The sequence below is a fragment of the Arachis hypogaea genome, chromosome 15, assembly GCF_003086295.3.
Source record: "Arachis hypogaea cultivar Tifrunner chromosome 15, arahy.Tifrunner.gnm2.J5K5, whole genome shotgun sequence".
In the NCBI taxonomy this organism is placed as follows: Eukaryota; Viridiplantae; Streptophyta; class Magnoliopsida; order Fabales; family Fabaceae; genus Arachis; species Arachis hypogaea.
In genome coordinates, this window is record NC_092050.1 from 60515145 (window position 1) to 60536192 (window position 21048).

The 21048-nt window shown below is 39.1% G+C and overlaps 1 non-coding gene across 1 annotated transcript; it reads left to right on the forward strand.

Annotated features, from left to right (window-relative positions):
• The first annotated feature begins 18128 nt into the window (after positions 1-18128).
• On the forward strand, positions 18129-18235 carry LOC112752657 (small nucleolar RNA R71). Its single transcript, XR_003177082.1, has one exon. It is a non-coding gene; the product is annotated as a small nucleolar RNA R71 (small nucleolar RNA).
• The last annotated feature ends 2813 nt before the right edge of the window (positions 18236-21048 follow it).

Here is a 21048-nt window from a genome sequence, read left to right on the forward strand (position 1 = left end):
CTCTGAGAACGGCGTCCTAATCAAATTGGTATATCTGGCGCTTGAGTGAGGCTTCTTGAAAGGCGTCCAATCCTTCTGGAGCAGGGGGAAGATCTAGAGCTTGTTGAATGGCCTCTTCTGTAATGGGGACTTGCTTCTGACGTACATAGACAGACTGCAGGGTTGGCAGGTGGAAATTAGAGTAGAACTCAACTACCCAAGAAAGATTAACCTGCCTTGGCTGTCTCTGGAGGAAACCCCATTGTCTTCGTTCAATTTGCGGCTCAACAAAGGTAGCAATATTGGGCGGGAGGATAAGAAGGTATTCGTTATTGTAGCTCCGTCCTGCCAGGATAGGGAACATCTGCTCACAGTAGCGATTGGGAAATCGCGCAGTGTCCTTTGCTGGGAAGGCTTTTTCTTTTTCATCAACCCTTATAATCCTCTTAATTCTTTTTGTTGAGGGTTTGACTACAGTTGAAGAAGGCTCTGCCACTAATGCTCTTTTTGTTCCTCTTCTTGCTGGCGGTTTGGGAGTAGCTTTCTCTTTTCCTTTCTTGGTGGCCATCCTGAAAAGGGAAAAAGAAAGTAACATGAATTCAAAGGGACAGAGCAAGGAAGAGGATGGTATAAGTGATAATCAATGCACGGTAAAGAGGATGTCGTTAACACATGGTCATGACTACATGTGAAAAGTTCACCAATGGAAATATAGAAAGTGCATTTGATGACAATTAAATGCAAGGTGTTTATTGGCATGCAGGCAAAGGCATGAGTAGCATAGATCAAGCATTTAATTTGTTAAATATGTTATCACTCGTAACAAACTAACCATCACGTTTGTATTGACAATTAAATTAAATTAATAAAATAGTAAAGGGAATTTATGAAAAGCAAGCATTGAATAGTAGAATAGAATAATGTAGAAAATGCATAATGCCATATGGGCTTTTTCACAAACATGTAGCATGCATGATGAATAAACTATTGAAAATAATAATTTGAACATGCAAGCAACCCTTTAAAAAGTAATATATAATTGCCAAACAATTTTGCAACAATCCACAAGCATATAATGAGAAATAATGACTCAATTAAATTTCTAACACCAATTAAAAGAAAAAAATAAGAAAGAAAAAGAAAATATGGATAATGAAAGTAAAAAGAAAAGAAAAGAAGAAAACATAAAAATAAGAAAGATAATGGAAAAGTAAGGAAGGAAGAAGAAAAGAAAAACCTTGATAATGGGGATGAGAGAGAGGGAGAAGAAGGTGAGGAAGAAGGAAGAAGGAAGAAGGAAGAAATAAGGAGGGAAAAGAGAAAATAGGATTTGGGGAGAAGAAAGATAAGATATTTGGCAAATCAGGGTAAACTGTGCGGCGCAAGCGATGCGGACGCGTGGGTGATGCATTCACACGAATTGCGCTTATTCGGATTGACGCGGTCGCGTCGGTCACGCGGTCGCGTGACACGTTTTATGCTATTGGCGCGAGGGCAGCCTCGCGCTCGCACAAGTCTCTGTTCGAAATCTTATTTTGCCAAAATATGGGTGACGCGATCGCGTGGGTCACGCGACCGCGTGAGTGGCCAATATTGGGATATGACGCGGACGCGTGGGGCACGCGTTTGCGTGGTAAGGGCTGGGCGTCTAGCGTTAGTCCAGCACCACTCCAGCATAACTTTCGGCTATGCACCCTTTTCACGTCGATTTTCAGGTCACGCGGCCGCGTGGGTGATACGGTCGCGTGGGAGGCAAATGTTCCACCTGACACGGATGCGTGGGGCACGCGGTCGCGTGGGGCGATTTGTGCCAAAGGCATGCCTCCAGCTACGCTCTCGCGTGACTTTTTGTTCACTTTCGTATTCTTTCTGAGCCACCTGCGACGCAGACGCGTCATTAATACGGTCGCATCACGTGAAAATTTTTTTTTTCGAAATAAAAATATGCAAATGCAGATGCAAGCTAAATGTGCGAATAAGGAGAATAGTTATTGAAAAAGAAAACTGCGAATAAAGAAAAGAATGATCATACCATGGTGGGTTGTCTCCCACCTAGCACTTTGCTTTAACGTCCGTAAGTTGGACGCTCCCCTAGCTCAGTCTTCGGCTATGTGTAGATCTTCCAAGAGGAAGATCTCGAGCTCCTTGTTTTTCTTTAACTTCTCGCCATGGTACAGCTTTAAACGATGTCCATTAACTTTGATGAGTTCAGAGCTTGAAGGATGACTTAGGTGAAAAGCTCCGTACGGCTCGGCCTTCTCTACTCTATATGGACCTTCCCATCTTGATCTCAACTTGCTTAGCATGAGCCTCAGTCGAGATTTATAAAGGAGGACTAAGTCCCCAGGTTGGAACTCTCTCCTCTTGATGTGCTTATCATGTACAGCCTTCATCTTCTCCTTGTACAGCCTTGAGTTCTCATAAGCTTCCAGGCGAAGGCTTTCTAATTCTTGCAGTTGCAACTTCCTCTCAGCTCCGGCTGTTTCAAATCCCATATTACATTCCTTTACTGCCCAAAAGGCTTTGTGCTCTACTTCAACTGGGAGATGGCAGGCTTTTCCATAAACTAAGCAAAAAGGACTCATCCCAATGGGTGTCTTGTATGCTGTTCTGTATGCCCAAAGTGCATCTTGTAGCCTGGTGCTCCAGTCTCTCCTATGAGGTTTGACTATCTTCTGCAATATACGCTTTATCTCTCTGTTTGACACCTCGGCTTGCCCATTAGTCTGAGGATGATAGGCGGCAACTTTATGAATTATCCCATGCTTCTTCATTAATCTTGTTAGTCTTCTGTTACAAAAATGGGTGCCTTGATCGCTCACGATTACTTGTGGGGATCCAAAGCGACAAATAATTTGGTTTCTAACAAAGGAAACAACAGTGTTAGCATCATCAGTGCGGGTAGGAATTGCTTCCACCCATTTGGAAACGTAATCCACAGCTAACAATATACAAAAATGACCATTAGAATTTGGAAATGGACCCATGAAGTCAATGCCCCAAACATCAAAAACTTCACAGAAAAGCATAATTTGTTGAGGCATCTCATCTCTCATGGATATATTACCAAATTTTTGGCATGGGAAACAGGATTTACAAAATTCAGCAGTGTCTCTAAAAATAGTAGGCCACCAGAATCCACAGTCTAAGATTTTTCTAGCTGTTCTTTGAGGGCCAAAGTGTCCTCCACTCTCAGATGAGTGGCAGGCCTCTAAAATGGATTGGAATTCTGATTGAGGCACACACCGTCTAATTACCTGGTCAGCGCCACATCTCCATAAATATGGGTCATCCCATATATAATATTTAGACTCACTTTTCAGCTTGTCTCTTTGATGCTTAGTAAAGTTTGGAGGAAAAGTGCGGCTAACTAGATAATTAGCTACAGGTGCATACCAAGGGACTACCTCAGATACTGCTTGCAGGTTATCAAATGGGAAATTATCAGCTATAGGAGTGGAGTCATGCTTAATGTGCTCAAGGCGACTCAAGTGGTCTACCACTAGATTCTGGTTACCACTCCTATCCTTAATTTCTAAATCAAATTCTTGTAGTAGCAGTATCCAACGTATAAGCCTTGGTTTGGATTCCTTTTTAGCTAATAGATACTTTAGAGCTGCGTGGTCTGAGTACACTACTACTTTCGTACCAAGTAAATAGGCTCGAAATTTATCCAGAGCAAAAACAATAGCAAGAAGCTCTTTCTCAATAGTAGTATAATTAGACTGAGCGGCATCTAAAGTTTTAGATGCATAAGCAATTACAAAGGGGTCCTTACCTTCATGCTGAGCCAGTGCTGCACCTACTGCATGGTTGGAGGCATCGCACATTATTTCAAATGGCTGGCTCCAGTTTGGTCCTCTCACAATCGGAGCTTGAGTCAGGGCGGTCTTCAACTTATCAAATGCTTGTTTGCAATCCTCACTGAACTCGAACTCAATATCTTTCTGCAGTAGTCTAGATAAGGGAAGAGCTACTTTACTAAAGTCCTTAATGAGTCTCTTGTAAAAACCTGCATGGCCAAGAAACGAACGGACTTCCCTCACAGAGGAGGGGTAAGGTAAACTAGAAATAACATCCACCTTTTCTGGATCTACAGAAATTCCAGTATTAGACACAACATGTCCTAGTACAATCCCTTGTTTAACCATAAAGTGACATTTTTCAAAATTCAATACAAGGTTTGTATTGACACATCTATCTAATACTCTAGATAAACTATCCAAGCAAAGATTGAAGGAATCACCATATATACTAAAGTCATCCATAAAAACCTCCATATAGTCCTCAATAAGATCAGAGAAAAGACTCATCATGCACCTTTGGAAAGTAGCTGGTGCATTGCACAAGCCAAAGGGCATTTTCTTATAAGCATAAGTCCCAAAAGGACATGTAAAAGTGGTCTTTTCCTGATCTTCAGGAGCTATATGAATCTGGAAATAGCCTGTGTAACCATCTAAGAAACAATAATGTGATTTACCTGACAAGCGATCCAGCATTTGATCAATGAATGGAAGAGGATAGTGATCCTTACAAGTGGCCTGGTTTAGGCGTCTGTAGTCAATGCAGACCCTCTAGGCGTTCTAAACTCTGGTTGCCATGAGCTCTCCATGCTCATTCTTCTCTGTAGTGACTCCAGACTTCTTGGGCACCACTTGTACTGGGCTTACCCATTCACTGTCTGAGATGGGGTAGATGATATCTGCCTCCAGTAGTCTGGTCACTTCCTTCTTGACAACCTCTAAGATAGTGGGGTTCAGTCTTCTCTGGGGTTGACGGATAGGTCTTGCTCCCTCTTCTAAAAATATTCTGTGCTCACAGATCTGAGGGTTGATGCCTACTATGTCTGCCAAACTCCAACCAATTGCCTTCTTGTGCCTCCTCAGCACACTAAGTAGCTGCTCTTCTTATTGAGAAGTGAGTTCCCTTGCAATGATAACTGGAAACTTTTGCTTGTTCTCAAGGTAAGCATATTTGAGGTGTGGAGGGAGGGGTTTCAATTCTAACTTCTGCTCATGGTTAGGCTCTGGGTTGTCTGGAGCTGGTAACAATGGTAAAGCACTGTCATTGTCCTCAGAAAGTGTCCCCACACTCGGACCTTGTCCTATGTACTTCTCTTCAAATTCCTCCTGGTGAATTTCAGCCACGGTTTCATCTATGATGTCACATTGGAGGATAGAATGATCCTCTGGAGGATGCTTCATAGCTCTATTCAGATTGAAGATTACTACTCGGCCATCTATTTCAAAAGAGTATGTTCCTGAAAAAGCATCTAATTTGAACTTTGAGGTCTTCAGGAATGGTCTTCCTAGTAGGATTGATGATGGCTTCTCTGAGTCATTTTGGGGCATCTCCAGGATATAAAAGTCAATGGAAAATGTAAGCCCCTTAATGCCCACTAATACATCTTCAGCTATTCCAACCACCGTAATAATGCTTTTATCTGCTAACACAAAACGAGCTGCCGACCTTTTTAAGGGAGGGAGCCTCAAGGTATCATATATGGACAAAGGCATTATACTAACACATGCTCCTAAATCACACATGCAGTCAGAAAATATCACACCACCTGTAACAACCCCTGTTTTCGAGAACGCGAAATCTTTTCTGAAAGTACGAATTTCTCCGGAAGATCAGTAAGGGAAAAACCTTTGATATATCATCAAGTATCTCAATCCTCATTGTCATTATTTCATCTTTAAGTTAGAACCTATTCCGAGACAAGCTCGATAACGTGGTCACGAAGAACCTGGTTTTTGAACCGTATCAGTTGGCAGTTTTGATTCTGATTTTCGTAAATAGTCTTTGTTTGACGAACCGGACTCGATTCATGAGAGGAGAGAGATAATAGTATAATATTATCATTATATTAGTATTAGAAAATGCTTGAATGATATTATAAGGTTACCTGGTCTGTTTTTGTTAAAAACAGAAAATCGGTTTAACCGGGTTTACAGTTTACTGGTGCAGCTTAGCACCAGCACTCTCTGATGAATTTAGAAATGCTAAGGCCTCATTATACATGTTCTATTCTCATAATAAATATGTTACTAGTGTCATTTATGCTAGTAGCTCAGAAAATAATTTTTAGAGATGTTTTTACGAGTGTTCCGATACACCTAGTTTTAGTAGTTGTACACCAGAGATATTTTAATATTATTTTAATCCACCTCCAAGCCAACCAATCACAACTCACCTTACACCCCCAAGACCTCCAAGGCTGTCTCATTTCATCATTTTGGCCGAAAATAACAAGAGAGAAACTTTTCTGAACACTTAATCTTCAAAGCTTGATTTCTTCTGAACTAAAACTCAAATCAAAACTCCGTTTTCACCAAAATGATCCTCTCTTCTTCCTCTACATAACCATGTAACTTATCAAGGATGGAAATATGGTGAGATGGCTGTCTCCCTCCCATTTCAATTCGGTTTTCAAGGAAAACCATGCAAAACATGTGTTTTCTTGATGTTCTTCCTTAGGAATCATGCTTAACTTGACTTAAGGGCCAAGAAACATGAATTTCCAGCAAGTATAAGGTGAGATATCTCTTCCTAACATACTGAGTGAGATTTGGTCAGTTGAGAGTTTTTGGATTTAAAGTTGTTCTTGATGTGATTTAGGAGGAAAAAGTGCTTAAGGACCACCTGAAAGTCTAACTGAATTAGGAGCAGCAAAACCAGGTAGGGTGTCACAAAATTAATCTTGATTATTTGTGTTTGAGTTGTGTGAATGTTGTATTATTTGGCTGTGCTAAAAATTGGTTGCATATATGATTGATTCTTGGTGAAAATTTGGTGAAATTTTGATGAAATTTGATGAAATTCAAGCTTTAAAGTTCATGTTCTTGGGCAGCTGGAAAAACGAAACCCTAGAGCTTAAATTGAGGTTCAATTTGTGTTAAAATCATGTAGAAAAGATGGGGTTTTAGTGGCTGGAGATTTATTTTGAATTTTGGTAAAAATCGGTTGCTGAAAAGACTGAAAAACGGGTAAAAACAAAGAAAAAATCTGAAGAATTTATGAAGAACACGAAGAACACTTTGAGTGTGGTGAAGAACAATGAAGAACACCTTTTTGATCCATAAAAGGGCAAGGAAGTAAATATTTTGGTGTTTGGGGGGTTATTTTGTAATTTCCAAAAGTTAGGATGGTAAAAGTAGAAATATTAAAAGTTACGGGTGGTAAAAAGTGAATTTTAAAGGTTAAAGGTTAAAGTAAAGTTAATTTTTGAAAATTTAATAATAAAATAATAAATAATAATAAAATAATGCGACAAGGGCAGTTTTCTGTAAAAGCTTTAGAAAGACAACTTTAAGCGCAGAATCTCATAATTACCTTCATAAAACACTTAGGGAGTGGTAAGAACATATTAGTGAGGAAAAGATAAAAGAAAGATAAAAAGTTGAAGAAAAGATAAAAACTAAAGAAAAGTCTGTAAGGTTTTAATAACAGAAAAACAGACAGAAATTAGTGAACGAACTAGGGCAACATAGTTAGTCCTTGAGTTGCGACTAGGGTTAGGTATTATATGAAAAGTTAAACTGTTTCAGTATAGACTTAATGAACCTATACTTGGGACAAGCGAACTATTCATACCGAAATTTACATAAACTTTAAATACATACGTTAAGCAGAGAAATCAGAGCAGAGTAGAGAAATACAGAAAACAGAGTAACCAGAGTAAAGTAAAGAAATAAAGAGAAAAAGAGTAATATAGATACAGATGAAAAGAGTAATCAGAGAAGAGAAAAGAGATACAGAGAACAGAGTAATTAAAACAGAGTAAAGAGATACAGAGAACATAGTAATTAAAACAGAGTAAAGAGATACAGAGAAAAGAGAAACCAGAACAGAGTAAAGAGATATAAAGAGAAGAATAATATAATAAAGAGCTATATTTATATATATATATTAGTTGCTTAATGCAACCCAGAGCTATATATATATATATTAGTTGCTTGATGCAACCCAGAGCTATATTTAATATATATTAGTTGCTTAATGCAATCCAGAGCTTCTGTAGGGAAACTAAGTTACCTACAGCTATTTTCCGCTTCCCCAGAGCAGAGCAGAGTGTATATATATTTTCCTACAGTAAGCAGAGGCTGTCTCAAATGAGCGGCTATTATTATATGCGCATGTATTTAGGAACGAAAAATCGTATTCGGGAAATCGGGATTACTCGTGACCGGATAAATGTCGGGATTGCGGGCAGCCAACCGACACATGAGCTTATGACCTGCGCTAGGGCTAGACATGCATCATTCTTGTCTGCGCATCATTCTCTGTTGTATTCCTTTCTGTGTGTGATCTACTTCTTTATGTTTGTCTGCTCGTATGCTATTTCTGTGCTTTATTTTCTTGTATTCTTTTGTTTGTGTTCTACTTTCTGTTCTCTCTACTTTCTCTTTCTATCTTTATCTTCTGTATACTGCTTCTCTATATTATGTTATTCGTCTACTAATCGACCCCAAATAAATGATCGTAACTAATAACCCCGGCCCTACTAAGAACTCCCCAGTTCTTACCCCTTCTCTCTCCCTTTCCCCTTCAGATGGAAGTAAGAGTTCCTTTCCGTAGTTTGCTGACGATTGTACGCAAAAAGGGATTCCACTCTAGGCAGTCTTCTGAGTCTAGGGTGAATATCGTTCTCTGATTATATGTATATACTGTGAGACTAGCCAACGTCTGCACCCCGTTCGTATGCGCACTTTAACCTAAATCCTGTGTACGAGATTCCTATTGTGTGGCTACTTCATGAGGTACCAGAGAGACGTCCTGTGGAAAAGTCTGATCGTGCAGAGGAGTAGCAGATGATGTTCTATCATTTGATGACATTCCACCTGACTTGAGTTTTGAAGACCTAGAACGTACTTTCCCTCGCTTTAGTAGTTTAGAGGGACTAGGTGAGTATAGAGTCTAGGCTAGCCTAGGTGCCAGCTTAGGGACCTCTTGAATAGGTCAGGACCTGGGATGTTGTATGTATATATATGTATATAGATATTATTTAGCTATATCTAGGGGTGTTCTAACTAACAGTCTATATGCTAATAAAGGCTGAATCACCGAATGTTGTCAACTACTTGTGACGTATTTTTGTGTGGTTGTTTATAACTATTTTATCTGTTATTACTTGTGAATTGATTATAAATGATTCTGTCTATTAATCCAAATGTTTTCAAAAAAAAAATACACCACACAAATTAACTACGCGTTTAACAACAAATCAGGCTCATATGATAAAAAAAATAGATAATAATTAGGAAGACAAATTGGTAGCGCTCAGTTTCTGGTATGATCTAGACATATTGAAAATTAGGTCGTTACAATTTGGTATCAGAGCAGTTCGTTCCCAGTAGAGCCTGGGGAGTGGACTGACTATGCTTCATTGCATACTCTGTTGTGTGTCTCACGCGTATATGATATCCCAGTGATATATGTTGCATGATTGTCTCTGTGTTTTCATTTTGGGAATGTTCACACTTGACTTGAAGTGTTAAGACTGATCACCTTAACAATGATTATTTGGTGTGAACAAGACTACAATGGGTTCACGGAGACGAGGCATACGGGAAGGAATTCCTAATGTTAACTACGAGAGGGAACAGGAAACGTTTATGGCTACCATGAACAACGTGGCTGAAGTAGTGCGTGAAGCTGCTGTAGCAGCGGCTAGGGCTGTTGAACGTCTCGGAGTGAGAAATGGGAACGAGAATGAATACGGAGAAGATAATGGGAATGATGAGAATAACTTAGGGCATCCTAAAAGACCTATGAACCTTGCGACCTTTCTGAAGGTTAATCCGCCTAAGTTTAAAGGCACACTCGTTGTGACGGATGCTGACAACTGGTTTCGAGGTATTGAATGATCACTGAGAGCGCAGCATGTTCCGGAAGGACAACACATGGAGTTTGCTACTTATATGCTCGAGGGAGAAGCTGAGTACTGGTGGCAAGGGATACAGCGACTGCTACAACGTAATGAAGGTGACATTCCTTGGGATATTTTTAAAGATGATTTCTACAAGAAATATTTCCCAAGAGCAGTGCGTGATGCTAAAGAGATAAAGCTTATGCAGCTGAGGCAAGAGGGTATGACTGTTGCTGAGTATGCTCGTAATTTCGATGACTTGTGTCGTTTCTCTAAGATCTGTCAAGGGAATCCTGCTGACTTTGAAGAATGGAAGTGCTTGAAGTTTGAAGGAGGACTCCGAGAAGAACTGATGAACCCTGTTGTTTCGCTAGAGATACGAAATTTTACTGAATTGGTGAATAAAAGTAAACTAGTGGAAGAATGTTCAAAGAAGGTGGCGATAGCTCGAGCAAGTCGTAGGGAGGATTCACAAAGAGACTTTGTTCAAAATTTAGCCCCTCAAGGTCGCAACTTTAAAGCCATTGATCAATTCCAGTGTTGGAATGGAAACCACTAAGATGTCAGCCTTTTAACTCGCAATAATGGTAGTGACAATAACCGTGACATTGAACAAGGACATGAGAGTCAACCTCACCAAGCTCAAAGTGGTGTAGTATGCCCAACTTGTGGAAAGCATCATGGTAGTAGGCTTTGCCGGTTCAGAACAGGTTTATGTTACTACTGTAATAAGGAAGGACATCGGGCAAGAGACTGTCGAAAAAGAATGGTAGATGAGTCCGCTGGCAATACTATAAAGTTTGGATTTATCACTCGAGGTAAAGTAAGGCAAGGCAATGGTAAACGAGCCCGTCAGGCTTACATAAACCCTACATGTAAGAAATGCGGAAAAGAGCATAGTAACAGGTCTTGCCAGTTTGGATCACCTAACAGCTGTGCTTGTGGAGAACTTGGACATATTGCCAAGGATTGTCTGAAGGGATTTACTCGAAATTCAGTTAGAACCCAGCAACAAGGACGAGTGTTTGCTATCACTATTGATGATGTTGTGCAATCGAACGCCCTCATTCAAGGTCAGGTTATGTCAAGAATCGATTTCTAACTGTACTGTATGATTCGGGTGCATTGCATTCTTTTATTTCTTTAACTATTGCTCACGAGTTAGGATTATATTTCTTTAAATTGAATTTTTACTTGATTGTCCATACACCTGCATCCCAAAATGCTTTGACCAGTTTAGTGTTCCTGCATGTACCATTCGCTATTAGGAACAGGACTTTTATACACGATCTAATATGTTTGCCTCTATGTGGTTTAGAAGTTATTTTAGGATTAGATTGGTTATCTAAGTATCATGTTTTCCTTGATTATTTTAAAAGAACTGCTGTTATTCCATTTGATAGTCTATGTACTAAACCATTTCTGTCCCACACCTTATATCTGAATTCTGTAAGAGTTACCTTAGGCGGGAGTGATTATGAGGGGTACGTTCTGTTAGCGGCTAGCTCGAATGATAGTGAATTAAGCTTAGAACGAATCTAAATGATGAAGGAATTTTCTGATATTTTCTTGGACGACATACCTGAGTCTCCTCCTCAGTGAGAGATAGAATTCAGCATTGATCTAATACCTGGAGCCGGACCGATTTCCATAGCACTGTACTGGATGTCACCATTGCTTGCAGAGCTGAAGAAGCTATGAGATAGGATCGTAGTGGCCTATGGAGGTACAAGAACAGAATTTGTGTGCCTAACTCTGGAGAATTGTGACAAAAGATTCTTGCTGAAGCTCACCAAAGTAGATTTTCTATGCATCTTGGAGTGACAAAGATGTATCGAGATTTGAAACAAATGTTCTGGTGGTCAGGCTTAAAGAAAGAAGTAGCTGATTATGTCTCAAAATGTTTAACCTGCCAGAAGATGATGGTGAAACATCAGAAGCTGTCAGGAACCCTGCAACCCTTAGAAATACCACAATGGAAATGAGAGCAGATTTCTATGGATTTTGTCACGGGATTGCCAAGGACCTCAACTGGACACGATGCCATCTGGGTAATTGTGGACAGGTTGACAAAGTCAGCGCACTTCCTTCCGATTCGAGTTAACTATACTTTAGAAAGGCTGGAACGAATATATATTCAAGGAATCGTACGACTACATGGGATACCTTCATAAATTGTCTCAGATTGAGTTTCGAGGTTTATTACTAGATTTTGGGGAGCTTTTCAGAAAGCGTTGGAAACAGAATTGCACACGAGTATAGCATACCATCCTCAGATAGACGGACAATCAGAGCAGACAATCCAGACGTTAGAAGACATGTTACAATCATGTATGATAGACAACCAAAGCAGCTGGGATAAGTATTTGCTTTTGGTCAAATTCGTCTACAACAACAGTTTCCAATAAAGTATCGGGATGGCACCATATGAAGCTCTCTATGGAAGAAGATGTCGGACACCATTGTGTTGGAATGACGATGGAGAAGCTAGTGTCTTAGGTCCAGAATTAGTGTAAGAAACTACTGAGAAGATAAAGGAGATTCATCGGAAGATCCAGACAGCACAAAGCCGTCAAAAGAGCTATGCCGATAATAGACGTAGACCCTTAGAGTTTAGTGACGGAAACCATGTCTTTCTAGAAGTAACCTCGATTACTGGAATAGGTAGAGCCCTTAAGACTAAAAAGCTTAACCCACGATACATAGAACCTTTCCAAATACTTAAAAGAGTCGGTCTAGTAGTTTATCAAATAGTCCTTCCTCCTTATTTATCAAACCTTCATGATGTTTTTCATGTCTCGCAACTTAAGAAATATATTCCTGACAAGAGTCACGTTTTACAACCAAAGACAGTACAGTTATGAAATGATTTGACCTATCAAGCATCACCAGTTTAGATCGTAGAAAGAAGTGATAAGCAGCTAAGAGGCAAGACTGTTCGCTTAGTCAAAGTAGCATGAGAACCAAGAGGAGAAGAAGAGCACACTTGGGAATTGGAAGATAAGATGAGAGCTGATTACTCGCATCTATTCTCAGGTAACTGAAATTTTGAGGGCAAAATTTTCTTTTAGGAGGGTAGAATGTAACAACCCATGTTTTCGAGAACGCGAAATCTTTTCTGAAAGTACGGATTTCTCCGGAAGATCAGTAAGGGGAAAACCTTTGATATATCATCAAGTATCTCAATCCTCATTGTCATTATGTCATCTTTAAGTTAGAACCTTTTCCGAGACAAGCTCGATAACGCGGTCACGAAGAACCTGGTTTTTGAACCGTATCGGTTGGCAGTTTTGATTCTGATTTTCGTAAATAGTCTCTGTTTGACGAACCGAACTCGATTCATGAGAAGAGAGAGATAATAGTATAATATTATCATTATATTAGTATTAGAAAATGCTTGAATGATATTATAAGGTTACCTGGTCTGTTTTTGTTAAAAAGCAGAAAATCGGTTTAACCGGGTTTACGGTTTACTGGTGCAGCTTAGCACCAGCACTCTCTGATGAATTTAGAAATGCTAAGGCCTCATTATACATGTTCTATTCTCATAATAAATATGTACTAGTTTCATTTATGCTAGTAGCTCAGAAAATAATTTTTAGAGATGTTTTTACGAGTGTTCCGATACACCTAGTTTTAGTAGTTGTACACCAGAGATATTTTAATATTATTTTAATCCACCTCCAAGCCAACCAATCACAACTCACCTTACACCCCCAAGACCTCCAAGGCTGTCTCATTTCATCATTTTGGCCAAAAATAACAAGAGAGAAAAGAGAGAAACTTTCCTGAACACTTAATCTTCAAAGCTTGATTTCTTCTGAACTAAAACTCAAATCAAAACTCCGTTTTCACCAAAATGATCCTCTCTTCTTCCTCTACATAACCATGTAACTTATCAAGGATGGAAATATGGTGAGATGGCTGTCTCCCTCCCATTTCAATTCGGTTTTCAAGGAAAACCATGTAAAACATGTGTTTTCTTGATGTTCTTCCTTAGGAATCATGCTTAACTTGACTTAAGGGCCAAGAAACGTGAATTTCCAGCAAGTATAAGGTGAGATATCTCTTCCTAAAATACTGAGTGAGATTTGGTCAGTTGAGAGTTTTTGGATTTAAAGTTGTTCTTGATGTGATTTAGGAGGAAAAAGTGCTTAAGGACCACCTGAAAGTCTAACTGAATTAGGAGCAGCAAAACCAGGTAGGGTGTCACGAAATTAATATTGATTATTTGTGTTTGAGTTGTGTGAATGTTGTATTATTTGGCTGTGCTAAAAATTGGTTGCATATATGATTGATTCTTGGTGAAATTTTGGTGAAATTTTGATGAAATTTGATGAAATTCAAGCTTTAAAGTTCATGTTCTTGGGCAGCTGGAAAAACGAAACCCTAGAGCTTAAATTGAGGTTCAATTTGTGTTAAAATAATGTAGAAAAGATGGGGTTTTAGTGGCTGGAAATTTATTTTGAATTTTGGTAAAAATCGGTTGCTGAAAAGACTGAAAAACGGGTAAAAACAAAGAAAGAATCTGAAGAATTTATGAAGAACACGAAGAACACTTTGAGTGTGGTGAAGAACAATGAAGAACACATTTTTGATCCATAAAAGGGCAAGGAAGTAAATATTTTGGTGTTTGGGAGGTTATTTTGTAATTTCCAAAAGTTAGGGTGGTAAAAGTAGAAATATTAAAAGTTACGGGTGGTAAAAAGTGAATTTTAAAGGTTAAAGGTTAAAGGTTAAAGTAAAGTTAATTTTCAAAAATTTAATAATAAAATAATAAATAATAATAAAATATTAAATAATAATATTTAATTAAAAATAATATTTTAATAAAATAATAAAATAATGCGAAAAAGGCAGTTTTCTGTAAAAGCTTTAGAAAGACATCTTTAAGCGCAGAATCTCATAATTACCTTCATAAAACACTTAGGGAGTGGTAAGAACATATTAGTGAGGAAAAGATAAAAGAAAGATAAAAAGTTGAAGAAAAGATAAAAACTAAAGAAAGGTTTGTAAGGTTTTAATAACAGAAAAACAGCAGAAATTAGTGAACGAACTAGGGCAACATAGTTAGTCCTTGAGTTGCGACTGGGGTTAGGTATTATATGAAAAGTTAAACTGTTTCAGTATAGACTTAATGAACCTATACTTGGGACAGGCGAACTATTCATACCGAAATTTACATAAACTTTAAATACATACGTTAAGCAGAGAAATCAGAGCAGAGTAGAGAAACACAGAAAACAGAGTAACCAGAGTAAAGTAAAGAAATAAAGAGAAAAAGAGTAATATAGATACAGATGAAAAGAGTAATCAGAGAAGAGAAAAGAGATACAGAGAATAGAGTAATTAAAACAGAGTAAAGAGATACAGAGAAAAGAGAAACCAGAACAGAGTAAAGAGATATAAAGAGAAGAATAATATAATAAAGAGCTATATTTATATATATATATATATATATATATATATATATATATATATATATATATATATATATTAGTTGCTTAATGCAACCCAGAGCTATATTTATATATATATATATATATTAGTTGCTTGATGCAACCCAGAGCTATATTTAATATATATTAGTTGCTTAATGCAACCCAGAGCTTCTGTAGGGAAACTAAGTTACCTACAGCTATTTTCCGCTTCCCCAGAGCAGAGCAGAGTATATATATATTTTCCTACAGTAAGCAGAGGCTGTCTCAAATGAGCGGCTATTATTATATGCGCATTTATTTAGGAACGGAAAATCGTATTCGGGAAATCGGGATTACTCGTGACCGGATAAATGTCAGGATTGCGGGTAGCCAACCGACACATGAGCTCATGGCCTGCGCTAGGGCTAGACATGCATCATTCTTGTCTGCGCATCATTCTCTGTTGTATTCCTTTCTGTGTGTGATCTACTTCTTTATGTTTGTCTGCTCGTATGCTATTTCTGTGCTTTATTTTCTTGTATTCTTTTGTTTATGTTCTGCTTTCTGTTCTCTCTACTTTCTCTTTCTATCTTTATCTTCTGTATACTGCTTCGCTATATTATATTATTCGTCTACTAATCGACCCCAAATAAATAAACGTAACTAATAACCCCGGCCCTACTAAGAACTCCCCAGTTCTTACCCCTTCTCTCTCCCTTTCCCCTTCAGATGGAAGTAAGAGTTCCTTTCCGTAGTTTGCTGACGATTGTACGCAAAAAGGGATTCCACTCTAGGCAGTCTTCTGAGTCTAGGGTGAATATCGTTCTCTGATTATATGTATATACTGTGAGACCAGTCAACGTCTGCACCCCGTTCGTATGCGCACTTTAACCTAAATCCTGTGTACGAGATTCCTATTGTGTGGCTACTTCATGAGGTACCAGAGAGACGTCCTGTGGAAAAGTCTGATCGTGCAGAGGAGTAGCAGATGATGTTCTATCTTTTGATGACGTTCCACCTGACTTGAGTTTTGAAGACCTAGAACATACTTTCCCTCGCTTTAGTAGTTTAGAAGGACTAGGTGAGTATAGAGTCTAGGCTAGCCTAGGTGCCAGCTTAGGGACCTCTTGAATAGGTCAAGACCTAGGATGTTGTATGTATATATATGTATATAGATATTATTTAGCTATATCTAGGGGTGTTCTAACTAACAGTCTATATGCTAATAAAGGCTGAATCACCGAATGTTGTCAACTACTTGTGATGTATTTTTGTGTGGTTGTTTATAACTGTTTTATTTGTTATTACTTGTGAATTGATTATAAATGATTCTGTCTATTAATCCAAATATTTAAAAAAAAAATACACCACGCAAATTAACTACGCGTTTACAACGAATCAGGCTCATATGATAAAAAAATAGATAATAATTAGGAAGACAAATTGGTAGCGCTCAGTTTCTGGTATGATCTAGACATATTGAAAATTAGGTCGTTACACCACCAATAATACAATTAACCATACATGGACCTGGATCACTACACTTTTCTGGTATACCTTCCATTAAAGCAGATATAGAACTACCTAAAGGAATAGTTTCTAATTCATTAATTTTGTCTTTATGTATACATAAATCTTTTAGAAACTTTGCATACTTAGGTACCTGCTGAATAACATCAAAAAGGGGAACAGTTACTTCAACCTTTTTGAATATCTCTACCATTTTGGGGTCGGGTTTCAACTGCTTTTTGGCCTTCCTTGCAATTTGTGGAAATAGAATAGGAATGGCGTCCTTCACAGCTTCAGCGTCCTCTGGTGCTTTTTCCTGTGATTGAGCTTCTTCTTCTTCAGCCATGTCCTGTATGTCCTCTTCCTCTTCAACATCTTCTACTTCCACTACCTCTTCAGCTGAGGCGTATTCTGGTGGGTTTGGTTCCTCCTGATTCCTCTCTTGCAGTGTAGTTGCGGACCTTAGGGTGATGGCATTGATGCCACCCTTCGGATTGGGCAAGGGTTGAGAAGGAATTCCACTCGAGTTTGCCTGTTGAGTGTTTGGAGTATTGGGTGGTGCCAGCTGAGAGATGAGAGCTTGTATGGTGGATGCTAGGCCATTAAGTGAACTTTCCATGTTCCTTTTTCCTTGTGCAATGGATTGAATGGCCTCTTCACTCGGAGAGGAATTAGATTGAGTGATCTGCGGAACTTGTTGTTGGTTGTGCTGTGGCCCTTGGGACTGCCTCAGGTGAGGTGCTCTGTAAGGCTGGTTCTGGTTCTGCTGCCTGTTGTTGTTATTATTCCACCTCTGATATCCTTGATTGTCTCTGCCTCCTCTGTTATTGTTGTCCCTCCAATTCTGGTTAGAATTATCTCTCTAACCTTGGTTGAAAATGTCCTGCCATCCATAGTTGTAACTGCCACCTTGATTGTACCCTTGGTTGGGGCGGTCATAGAAGTTATGAGTGGCTGCCACAGTGTTGTCTTCCTGTTGGAGCTACGGGCATTCATCAGTATAATGGCTGTAATCAGTACATATTCCGCACACTCTCTATGGGACTAGCTGTTGGCTTTGATGCGCTTGTTGTTGACTCAACTGCATCTGCTTCAGTAAGGTGGTCATTTCACTTATACTCTGAGCCAGAGCAGTAGTCTCCTTGCTAGAAGACACCTCTGCAACAGCTTTTGACCGGCCTTGTTTCTGCCTGTGATTCCTTGTAGATTCAGCTAAGTCGCTGATCAATTGCCATGCCTCATCAGTGGTCTTATACTTTTTCATAGACCCATTGCTAGCACTTTCCAATGTAGTCTTATCTTAGGGCCTCATGCCCTGTGTTACGTAGTCGAGTAACACTATCTTGTCAATTATATGGTGGGGGCATGCTTCCAGAAGATTGTTGAAGCGCTCCCAGTATTCATAGAGAGTCTCAGATTTATCCTGAACAATCATGGAAATGTCTTTCCTCAGTTTATCAGTAACTTCAGCTGGAAAGAATTTTTCCAAAAATTCTCTTCTAAGTGTATCCCAGTCGGATGCAGTTGCTGCGGGTTGAATGTAGTACCACTCTCTCGCCTTTCCCTCAAGAGAGAATGGGAAGGCTTTTAAGAAAATTGAAGTTTCATCTGCACCATCACGCCTAATAGTAGAACAGGCTGCTTGGAAGTCTCTAAGGAGCTTGATAGGCTCTTGAGCAGGTAAGCCATGAAACTTGGGCATCAAATTGAGCAGTGCTGTTTTTATTTCAAAGTCTGTAGCCACCGCTGGGTGATGCGCTTGAAACAGTTGCATTGAAAAATCAGGGGCTCCAGCCTCCTGGATAGTAATTCTCCTAGGTGCTGCCATGTCACCTGCACGTAAATCAACCGAATCAGCAGAAAGGGAGCCTGTTTCTTCCTCAAGTGACGTTTCAGACCCGCCATCAGAGAGGACTAACCGACGCCGAGCTTGCCTTATTCGTGAAATAGTTCTTTCAATCTCAGGATCGAATACTGACAAGCTTGGATCAGGAAGTGAACGCGTCATTTAACAAAAGAAACATGAAGCTCATAGTAGCAAAATAAAATAAAATGCAAATAAATAAATTCCAATTAATAACTTTAGCACTCTATTGCAACTCCCCGGCAACGGCACCAAAAATTGACGTGGCAAAAATTGGCGAGTTAAGAAATTATTAGAAGAGATACGTTGCAAGTACAGTTCTTAACCAACCAGAAATCTGCTTATCAATTTAGAAGGGTTGTCACAAAATTTAAATTAAAATACTGGGAGTATGAGTCCCAGGTCGTCTCCCAACGAGTTGCAGAGAGATGTGCTATTTTATTAATCAGATGTTTTCAAAAATGGTTTGAGTTGAATAACGGGAAATTAAATTGGAGAATTTATGTAATTTTAAATAAAAACCTTGACTGGGAGTAGATTAGTTGGAAGCCCTATTCTTGTTGAAGTACTCTCAAGACTAATTGATAATTGAGGATTGTTCTGTTTAGTTATCCCTTACTAGGTAAGGGAAAATCAAGCAAGTTGGAAAGATATTTCTATTCAGAAGTTCCAATCTGCTCAATTGAAAAGGATTGGTGTCAGTGACTAGAGGACAATCCAACAATAAACCCAATTACAATTTTTCTTTTAAGCATTCCAACTCAAGGTCTTTCCTTCAATCAACTCCTATCCAAGTTATGGAACTACTCGCTCATTGTAAATATAGAATTCATAACATAGGAAAGAGAAATATAGAAAGACATGATAAGTAATAATCAAAGGGATCAATTAAAAATAAAAATAGTTCTTGTATTAATAAATTCTAAAAATAATCCAATAATATTTCTGAGTAAACAAAGGACATGGAAGAGTAAGAGACAGGTAAAGAAAACAAACGAGAATTACGAAGTCTTGACGAAGGTAATAACTCTTCTCAATATCCCAATGCGAAAAGTAATAAAAATAAATCCTAAGAACTATGAATGTGCAGAGAGAAAACCTAGAGGATGAGTAAAACTAGATCTAAAACTGAGAATTGTCTGTAATGAATTGTTGTCCTCCGTTTCTCCATGTTCCTTGGCTCTAGTCTGCTTTTCTGGGCCAAAAATTGGGTCAAAACAGGGCCCAAAATTGCCCCCAGCGAATTCTGCAGATCGCGCATGTCACGCGATTGCGTCATTCATGCGGACGCGTCATTGGGCGTTTTGCCTTACGATGCGTGCGCGTCGTCCACGCCTCCGTGTCACTTGTGCAGTTCCAATCTGCGCAGTCGCGTGAGCCATGTGTCCGCGTCACTTCTCGCTGGTCATCTCCTCAATTTCTTGTGTTCCTTCCATTTTTGCAAGCTTCATTTCCAATCTCCAAGTCATTCATGCCCTATAAAACCTGAAACACTTAACACATAGATCACGACATCTAATGGAATGAAGGAGAATTAAAATACATAATTAAAAGTCTTTAGGAAGCAAATATAAACCATAAAATAGTCTTTAGGAAGGAAATATAAATGCATGCCAATCATATGAATAAGTGGGTAAAGAATTGATAAAATCATACAATTAAGCACAATATAAACCATAAAATAGTGGTTTATCAGTGAGCGAACAGCCACAAAAGTCCTCTAATATGGCTTCTACTGGCCCACTCTCTATAAAGACTCCCGAGAGTTTGTGCGTAACTGTGACAGCTGCCAGAGAGCTGGTAATCTGCCTCATAGTTACACCATGCCTCAGCAAGGGATCTTAGAGATTGAGTTGTTTGACGTATGGGGTATTGACTTCATGGGGCCTTTCCACCACCATACTCAAACAATTATATTCTAGTGGCAGTCGACTATGTATCCAAATGGGTAAAGGCCATTGCAACACCCACCAATGATACTAAGACAGTGCTGAAGTTCCTCCAGAAATATATCTTCAGCAGATTTGGTGTCCCTAGAGCACTAATCAGTGATGGGGGCACTCACTTCTGCAACAAACAGCTTTACTCTACTATGGTCCGATATGGAATTAGCCACAAGGTGGCAACTCCATATCATCCACAGACAAATGGGCAAGTTGAAGTCTTTAATAGAGAACTAAAAAGAATCCTGGAACGGACTGTAAGTACCCGTAGAAAGGATTGGGCAAGAAGCTTGGATGACGCTCTGTGGGCATACAGAACAGCATTCAAGACTCCTATAGGGACCTCTCTATACCAGCTTGTGTATGGTAAGGCCTGTCATCTGCCCGTGGAACTGGAGCATAAGGCCTACTGGGCAACCAGATTCCTAAACTTTGATGCTAAATTAGCTGGAGAAAAAAGAT